General features: G+C 36.5%; 1 protein-coding gene across 11 annotated transcripts in view; it reads left to right on the top strand.

Moving 5' to 3' along the window:
• C5H15orf41 (chromosome 5 C15orf41 homolog) overlaps window positions 1-10,000 on the top strand; it is a 128,271-nt gene that overhangs the window by 37,161 nt on the left and 81,110 nt on the right. The window contains exon 1 of one of the 11 annotated variants that reach the window (XM_032189350.1): window positions 7,494-7,680. The exons of the other annotated variants lie outside the window; for them this stretch is intronic. The gene's annotated coding sequence lies outside the window, so the exon portion shown is untranslated. Of the gene's footprint in view, window positions 1-7,493; window positions 7,681-10,000 lie in introns of those variants that run through there. 11 annotated transcript variants of the gene reach the window in all.

Raw genomic sequence — 10,000 nt, 5'->3', positions numbered from 1 at the left:
ACCGAGTTCAAAACCTATTATTCAACCAAGCACTGTAATAATTCTTCTGCCTATTACCTTATTAAATCTATCAGATTATTCTATCAATGTATGGAAGATTAACTCCAAACAAAACTGTGGGGCCAGGGGAAGAGGGTGCCTTATACAAGCATAATGAAACCTTATAAACCTAGATCATTGATTGCAGTTATCTCTGTAATCCTAAAAAGAAAAGTAAAAATGATGATGTCTTTAAAATAGGTAATTTCTATACTTACAGATTTGGAATCTTTTTAAGACGTTAAATTCCAGGTGGTAAATTGCAGGGTGCAAGGCAGCATTCTAGATGGGTTCCAATAAGTGTTAAGTAAAGGGGGATAATCAGTTCCCTCCATCTACTGGCTCTGCTCCTGTTAATAAAACCCAGGTTGCTGTTGGCCTTCTCCACTACCAGAATACAGTGATGGTTCACATTCAGGTTGTTGCCCAGCCAGGGCCCCCTGGTCCTTTTCTGCAGAATGCACAGTCAGTCCCAGGCTGCATTATATTCAGGGTGTTCCTCCTTCCCAGGTGCAGGACTCTGCCTTTGTTAAATTTTAAATAGATTTCTGCAGGGCCATTCCTCTAGCTTGCCTAAGACCCTTGCTCCCCAGTTTGGTGTCATCTGCAAACTTGAAATAAGAATGCTCTTTTTTTGTATTCTCCAGATAAAGATGTTAAACAGGGATAGAAATTAATAATTGCAATGTGGAACATAAAGAGGAAAGTGCAAAAACTTGTACATTTTTTAATCTTACCTTTTCTGCGCTGCATTTATTTATACTTCTATACTACAATGAAATACAATCGTAAGCTAAATCTGTATGACCACCAGCTGTGGAATATTAACATGACAGTAACATGTAAATGAAGTCAGAATATCCTCCCACCTTACAATACTTCATTTTAGCTGTTGAATAATAAACAACACAAGTTTGAAAGAGAAGCCAATATTATCAGGATTTCTACACTCATCTTTTGGTGAAATGTTTATTTAAAAAAAAAAGCAATAAGATGTAATTTGTGCTCAAGTTCTAGGGCTCCCAGTACAAGAGAGACCTAGACATACTGAAACGAGTCCAATGAGGGTTACCAAGATCATGAAAGGACTGAAGCATGTTTCCTGTGAGGAGAGGCTGAGAGAGCCTGCTCACACTGGAGAAGAGGAGGCTTGGGCGGTCTTATCAGTGTGTCTAAATACTTGAAGGGAGGGTGCAAAGAGGACTGAGCCAGGCTCTTTTCAGTGGTGCCCAGTGCCGGGAGGCAATGGGCACGAACTGGAAACACAGAAGGGTCCACCTGAACATCAGGAAGCACTTTACTGTGCAGGTGATGGAGCACTGGTACAAGTAGCCCAGAGTTTGTGGAGTCTCCCTCCTTGTAGATCTTCAGAAGCTGCCTGGACATGGTACTGGGCAACCTGCTGTAGTTGTCCCTGCTTGATCAGGGGGCTGGACCAGCTGACCTCTAGAGGCTTCTGCCAATCTCAATCATTCTGTGAAGCTGAGCAGAGCAGTGCTAGTAATCATTGCTTCACTTGAAATACATCCACAGTCTACTTGCCAAGTGAAGGCAGAGAAATGGAAGGCAAGAATTAGAAAACTTGTAAAACAAGCACTCTTCAGCATTACAAATTGCATGATGCAACTATAATTATTAGATTTTAGACAGTAAGTATAATAAAAATAATTTAAAATTCTGATTTCAAATTTGTCTAGTATGTTTATTACAGCATACCTAACATAAATAATCTATGTGCTTTGTGAATACTACATAAACGTAAGCTCCTTGTATGTCAACAATCCTTAGCATAGATAAAATACATCTCAAAGTTGTATTACCTCTGTTAGAAAATGCTTCATACTTAGCTTTTAGAAGTTATTTTCAGCTCTGCAGAAGCTCTTACACAAGAATATCAAATTACTTAAATCCCCAGGAACTAAAATATATATTTGAATAACTCTTATTTCATATTTTTCCTTATTACAAAACGTTTACCACCTGATACATATACAGTGGGAATATGATTCATCTTTTAGAAGTGTATTACCACTGACTAATTATCAGAATGCAGAATCCATAGAGGTAAAGATTTGTTTTCAGGCTGGTAGCCTGGAATTATGCTAAAACACAGCAACTGTGAGAGAATTTAGTATGTGCCTATCAAACCTAGAAACAAAACACCGCCAAACAGTAGTCTTTTAGGCTGTGAAAATGCTAAATATAAATATAATATTATAATAAATAGAATTACTGTTTTTAAAAACAATGTTGGATACAACAATACCTTTACTCTTTGTCTAGTGAATATATGAAAAACTTAAATTGTGTAGGGTGGCCTCCTCTAGTAAAAATGCACAGTACGTATTGACAAGGTGCTGGTGTACTTTTTGGTGTGGTTTTTCATGTTGATGAAACTTTGTTCCAGCCAATTAGTATAAGGAAAGGAGTTTTTTTCTTAAGTCAAGGGTATTTTGCTGGATAACTTCTGTCAGTCAATAAAATGCAAACTTAATGAACCACAGTTAGTTGATTTCACTGTTGCAAAAAAAGATACAGTTGCATAAATTACAGTTTCCTTACGTTTTTGTGCACATTATTAAACACAGATTCTTGAGAAAGTGTCAGTTTTAGTAGTGAATAATGATAGTATTTCTAAACAAGCATTGGAAGTTACTTGCATTTTTTTCATTTCTCCATCTCCCTATCATACTGATAAGACAGAATATTTTTACAGAGGCAGGAAATATACCAGATGTTTAAGCTATGTTCCCAGAAGTAGAGGTTCCCTGTTTGGGGGGAAAAATAAAAAATGAAAAACAAAATTTTATTTTTTAGGTATCTCACTATTCTTTCTTTTAGAAGCCTTGGTAAGAATGGAAAGCCAGTGAGGTAGAGACAATTTTAAAAACATATTAGTTGCACTAGTGAAAATGAATTTAGCATTCTCAAAACAGAAACAAATGAGACTATCCTGCTTGCATTTACAGAGTAGATTCTGCCCCAGAAATTAGAATATGGTCCTGTTTTGTTTTTTTATTCTCATTTTAGGAATGGGGAATTATTTTTCTTTCAGTGTTAACAAGCTCCTTTTTTAATTTGCCATATAATAGCCTGGTGATGTAGGGATGCGGTTAGAGAACAGGTCTCATATGCAGGTATTCAAAGCAAACTTCTCTTGCAGATGAAAATTGGCAACTGAATTAAAACTTCCTCTGAAGAAGATGGGGAGTGTTTCTGGAATCCCAGTGCTGGATGCATGCAAGCAGTTTATTTTCTCATCCCATTAACTCTTAGATGAAAAAAGCACAGCGGAACAGAAGCAAGAGACTGAAGCTACAATAAAAAAGAATAGTTTTCATTTGACTACTTTTTACTATATACTTTCGGCATGAATACTGATATCTTTAGTGAATCTCTGGTCTTTTTTTTCTTGTTATATGAGAGAAAATATTTCAGATAATGCTTTTATTTCCACTTATTCTGGACAGCATGCACTACTGAAGTGAAGTGAATGGTGCTGACATGATTGGGTTTCTAACCACTACACACCCCTTTCCTGATGATCTTGAAATACTGGCTTATTCACTAGGCTTGCTTGAGTTGTGGTCCAAATACTATTCCCAGTTTACAAATGAAACAGTTGAACCATAAACAGGTTAATTTACTTGGCCACAGTCTTACAGAGAGCTTGTGTCAAAGCAAAGACGAGGATTCAATCTTAACACTTGACAGGCATGGATTTATGAGAGCTAGACACTTCTGAATCCACATGTGCTTTTTTCCTGCTTCCTCTTTAAACTAGAAGGGGAAAAATGGATGAACACAGCATGAAGAACGATTTTTCTTTTTAACTTCTATAAGTCTGTTGTCCACTTTTCCTGAAGAAATTCAGTAGCTTTTCTATAACACTGAGCAAGTCTGAGTTTTCCCATTTCTGTATAAATGCCTGATGAATGCAGCCTCAGTAGTGCACTGATAAATCGGTGCTAGAGAGAATTTTTCTTGAGACAGTATTGCTGAGAAAAGCTATTTGCCTTCAAATTCTAAAAGTTGCTTTTCTTTGGACTTGTTTGTTTTGAACTTCTCTTTCTAGAATATATTAGAGAAAGCCTGCATCCTGAGTAGATAGAAAACATGCTTTGTATTAAACACTGTCTATAGGTGAGCTACCTGACCAGTGTCATCTCAGATGTTAGATCATGGCCATCTGCTACAGTAAGTCATTTTTATTTATAGAAGTGAATATCCTCAAACTCATGTGAGGTAGACATCCTTTAGTGTGAGATGCATACCTTCAAGATCCGATGCACTAACATCTGGGTAAATATTTCTGCTTCAGCATAACTTAACAACAGCATTGGTAATGGGGCGTGCTGTCTTCTCTAAAAATGGATTTTACTGCAAATAACCCAATTTAAACTTCTCTTCAAATCTTCCCCCTCACATGTAGGTAGCACAATGCTAAAGCACAAGGATTGTGTGAAAGATGTCTAGAACATCTTTCCACAAATTTTGCCCTGAAGAACCACAGTATCCATACCCAGTGTACTGGGGGAGCTCAAAACACATTATATGACTTAACTTTGCTGTACTTCAGAACAGCTCTGCTTGGGTAAAAAGGATAAAAGCTAAAACGGATGCTGCATGCAGTGCCTGAAGGGTGCTACTGAGACATCTCAATTAAAGAGCTGATTATGCAACAAAATGCAGGAAGTCATCTGAAAGGGAGATCCAAACACTTGACATCCTCAGAACTGTCTTAAGCAGCCAATGTAAAACAGTGAAGAAAACAATGAAAAGCAATTGAAAAAGCACTGAAAAACAATTTGCTGAGGGCTGTGATTGTTTTCTTTTTCCAATGCAGTTAAAATACCTTCTCTCCCATCTGCCCCTCTTTATTTTATTCCCCTTTCCCTAAAAGATGATATAGACTTCAGGCAATAAACTACCTGAGTTTACTCACTTCTTTGACTAAGGAGACTGGAACCCGCTATTTGCAAATCACTAGAAAATAAGCAGTTCAACAAAATACAATGCTGCCACATTAAATCTGTTCTTATTTTTAAATGAATAACTAAACTTTAAATAGTCAAGGCCATGCAGAAATGTATTTAGAAACCTCAGCCAGGAGGGGAAAACATGTGCAGACCCCACTCAGTCACATTGCTTCATGGTTTTAGTGCAATCAGCACTGTGCTGTTTGACATCGTTGAGACTGTCAGAGAAAAGTTGTGAGTATGCTTTGCAGTATGCTCCAGACTCCTCCTGGATTAAACCACAGCTGTACAAGATCGGCATTGATTGACTGAAGGGAGTTCACTGGAGAATTCACTAGGATGGTGAAGGGGCTGGAGCGCTTTCCCAGTGAGGAGAGGCTGAAGGGACAGGGGTTTCTCAGCTGGGAGGAGAGATGGTTGGTTTCAGGGGGCTGAACAGCAGCCTGGCTGGTGCCTGTGGGGAAGTCATCAAGAAGATGGATCCAGGCTGCTGACAGCTGCACATGGCAGTAGTTTGAGAAACAACAGGTACAGATTGAAATGAGAGATGCTTACAACTGAAAACCTTAAGTAACTTGTTGTCTCTTAATGTTACCTATTCTGCTTTTTGTTTTCCTAAAGTAGGTGCTCATTACTTAAAAAGTGAATTTTGGAACAGAAGATTTCAAAGACCAGAGTTTTCTTGTATAGTTAACTCTTGAACTTGTTTTAGTAATCCTTAAAATTATGATGTTAAAATAAATAGTTTATTGGGATATGTATGACTAAAGAAAGAAATGTCATCTAGGTGTGATTATATAAGTAAAGTCCTACGAAAGATTGAAATTGAATGTAGTAACTGTAATTATCTAAAAGGAAGTCTATTACTGTATGATAAAACTGTCAAAATAATGATTGGGGGCTCCTACAAATCAAGCAGAAAATCAATAAAGCTAATCCTACGTCATAGCTTGAGAATTTAGAAAATGTATTTTGACCTTAATTCACGATGGAGCCATTCAAAACATATTTAATGAATGGGCTATAGTACTTCTTCTTAATTAAAAATTAAAACTATTCCTCACTAGTTTTCCCCAGTGAAACATGGATACATTTCAAGTCTGTGTAACATGCATGGCTTTTTACTGATTGCTTACTCTTTTCAAGAATACGTTAGTTGACTTTGATATATTATTCATGTACATTAAACTTGTGATACCTCTCCCAAAAAATTCTTTGTGGCTCAACAACCCTATGTGGAGTGGTGAAAGAAGAAAAAAAAAAAGTCATTAAAAAGTCATTTTTCCACTGTGATTTACTACTACTACATTCTGTATGGGAGCTTATCCTTCATTTATCCTACTGTATATGAATGCCTTCCAGTAGTGTGTTAAGCTGTGTGACCACATATCTGTCACGTGTTCTCTCCTTTTCTCCCAAGGAGAAGCACATGCAGTGAAGGTTTTGGTGCTTTTTGCTTTAATACATATATACAAATGTTCTGTATTTGTAAGAGAGGACAAAGTGAAAGAAATATGCGTTTCATGAGGGGAAAATAGTGGTGGGGGCCCTGTTTTCATTGTGCAGTCTCAGACTATGCACAAGAGTCTCCGTTTATTCCTTTTGTCATTCCCTTTTATGAAAGAATTTCACTCTTACAGTAAGAGTTCTGTTGTTCTGTTGCTAGACAAGTACAATTTTACATTGTTTGGCTAAAATGCCTTTCTTCTGCAGTCTTCCTGTTAAGGTAGGTGAGGAGAGTATTGAAGAATGTTGATGAATTTGTTCCTTTCAAACCACTCTTTCCTAGCTAATGTGTGTATCTAGCTTTTTATCTCAAATTCCTTGAAATCTTTTTTTTAATGTATGAGATAGGTTTTTAATTTGGCACCTGGTCTTCAAGTAGGTGCCAGAATAGATCTTTGGTAAAATGGTAGTTTTTACCATCATGCAATTACAGCATTACTAGTCTAATTAATGTTTTTTGGCAGCATCACATTATGTATTAATGTGATAATTATCATACCAGATCAATTAGTGATCTTTTAATCAAAAATTGTTTGATTGGGATAACGGTTTTTACAGCAATGAATGCAGCCCTAGTCAGTAGGTTTTGCAAAACTTCACTGAGAACATATTTCTCCCTGCTGTGCCCCTGCAATTGCAATCTAGATAAAGTGTTGCCTCTGTCTGTCATGCTGCAAGATGGGAGAACAATAAAGATACTTAAGATATGTCAACCTTCAGAAGAGAACAAAACAGCTATGCATTGCTTCATAGTCTTGGATCCTGGGCTTGACAATAGGTAGTACTGGGTATGTTGGCAAGCTCTACCCCCAACTTCTACCAAATAAAAATACAATAATTTTCTACAGTAGACACGAACAAGATATCCATTACCCACTTGTCTGTCTTCCAAACAAGTTCTTAAAGCAAATGCTGGCTTTGGTTCTGTATCATTTCCAAAATGATGATTCGAGAATTGCTACTCTTACAGTTTGCTTTTCTTTTTAATTTGAATACTCACAGTTCTAAATATCCAGCATTTTTAAGATCCTTTGATGTCCTCGGTAGTGATGTTTTGTAGCTACAGATCTCATAAACGTGTATCTTTGCACAGAAGAAAGGTTTTAGTGTATTATTCAGAGTTAATGTTCGTTGGTGTTCTGACTGAGCAGAAATGGTAAGCAGTCATCTTACTTCTGTGGTATTCTTTTTTGTGGGTGTTTGTCTCATAAAATAAATGTTTTTTCTGTGCGCCGATGGTTCTTTTCTATCTTTGAACCCCTGGTGCTTCCAGTGGACATTTTTGAAATAGGATGACAGAACTGAATCTAATTGTTCCAGGTGAGTCTATATCCATAGGAGCTATCAGTTATAAGGAGCTTGGTGGTGTTCGCAAGTCCATTTCTTCTCATTTATCCTAATTACATCTAGTTGTTAGGAAATGCTCAGGCTTGTTTCAGTCAATTTAGAGACTAGTAGAACATACAACTAACTGACCTGTATCTTTCCCCGTGCATGACTCGATGTTGTTGATTTTGGAATGTTTTGTATCTTTGACTCCATTCTAGTGTCTCTGAAGGCATAATCTCCAAATGCTGCCCCAAATTCTGCACTTTTTCAACAGTGGAATCCCATAATTACCTAATGACTGGGAATTGCAGTGTAAAGCTTTTTTTTCTTCTTCATTTTTCTTCTTCATTTTTTCTTCTTCTTTAGGAGGTGCAACTGGGTCTATAACATATTGTTTTCTATAGGAAAGTTAGGAAAAACTAAAAGTTCAAGTAATGGAAATAGCTTCTTAAAATATTATCAAATAAATATTTTGAATCCTAAGTAATACAGCTACTCCAAAAACTTTCTTCTTGACTGTCAACTTTATTGCCTGCCCCAAATCCCTTCTTGCTTTTGAAAATCAGATTTTCATCTGCTTTACTGAAGAACTTCCTTCTTTTTCCCTCCTTCAGGGCTGACTCTCCTTTTCCTTGGTGCTTTCTTTAGCCACTCCCACACTGTAGAGCTATATACTTGTATGCACTATCAAGGATTGCTTTATTTAGTTATTTTTATGTTTCTCTTCAGATGGGTAAAATAGTTAAACAAACACAAGGAAGAAGCACACATTTCATTTAGAAAATTCTTATTCTCAATGTGCTATTAAAACATGCATTCAATTAGCCTTAATCTCATGCTTTATGCTTGTCTTTCTTTCACTAAATGAAATGAGGGCCCAGCACTGAAGTTGCATGTGCAAGGCAGTCACATACTTGATGTGAAACTTGCAGGTGTGTGGAGCGACAGCTTTTCAATCGGTGCCAGTTTACTTAGATTCATCTGCAGGATCATAACCTGAGTTTGGCATATTTGAATCCCTTATAACCTTATCACTTGCATTTTTTAGGTCCTTACAAAACATTTTAAACAATGTGATTATATGTGTCAACTTTTTTCACACTACTGTTAACTTCTGCTGTGAGAAAATGGACATGTATTTATTCTTATTCTCAGGGTCTAATCCTTGACAGTGCTTTGGGACTTTTGTGTGTGTGTGTGTGTGACTAGGTTTCCAAATATTTTGAAAACAATCTTTTTTTCTTTTTTTTTTTTCTTTATTGTGCTTTATTATGACGTGCCCCAAAATTGCAAGAGATTAGTGATGTTCAACTTTCCCTTATGCAGTAGTATTGGTCATTCCTTAGTGTATCACAGTCACTTAAGTACTTGCTAGAGCGATTATTGAAAACATAATGCACTGAATATAGAGTAGCAAGACTTTACTGTATAATTCCCTAATCACTGCTAACTTACCTAAGCACATAATTAGCCCTAATATTTACCACCTTCCAAGTTTTTGCTACTATTTGCCAATGTGTAACTTCCCAAAGTAGGTGGATAGCATAAGCAAAAGATTAAATCCTTGCCTAAAGAGACATATATTTTTATTAACATAAAATAGGAATATTTTTGTCAAGGATATATAATGATGTATACCAATTGCTATGTGCAAATGCAACAGAATTGCTATTGGGTTTTCATTTTCAGTGCCTTTTGTTTGTTAAGTTTGAGTAACGTGTTAGTTTATAAACCGTGGTAGGATGTTTTAAGTGTCTTTAACAATTTATGATATATTTTTTAAGCGTCTTTGCTGAAAACTGAGCTTTACACTTACTCATCTAGTGAGTGGTACGACAGCACTGACTGAGTGACGTGTTGTTATTTAGCAGGTATCTGGTCTGCTGGTAGCATTTTGATGTCTGATAGAAAGGAACAATAAAAGGAAACTGGTTCCTTGGGAATTAATCATCTGTTGTCTCATTGCAGACCCAGTACTAGCTGGGAGGTATGACTTTTTTAACCTGGGAGAAAATGCCTGTGCAACCACTTAAAGGTATCAGCTCATGTGTAATGAGTAAGATCAAAGAACTATTGTAATTTGAACAAAATATAATTTTAGAATTGTTTGCACATCTTATTTATGGTAGCAGTTTATGGAACCCCAA

Source organism: Aythya fuligula, chromosome 5 (genome assembly GCF_009819795.1).
Source record: "Aythya fuligula isolate bAytFul2 chromosome 5, bAytFul2.pri, whole genome shotgun sequence".
Classification (NCBI taxonomy): Eukaryota; Metazoa; Chordata; class Aves; order Anseriformes; family Anatidae; genus Aythya; species Aythya fuligula.
This window is presented reverse-complemented; position numbering and strand designations above follow the sequence as displayed.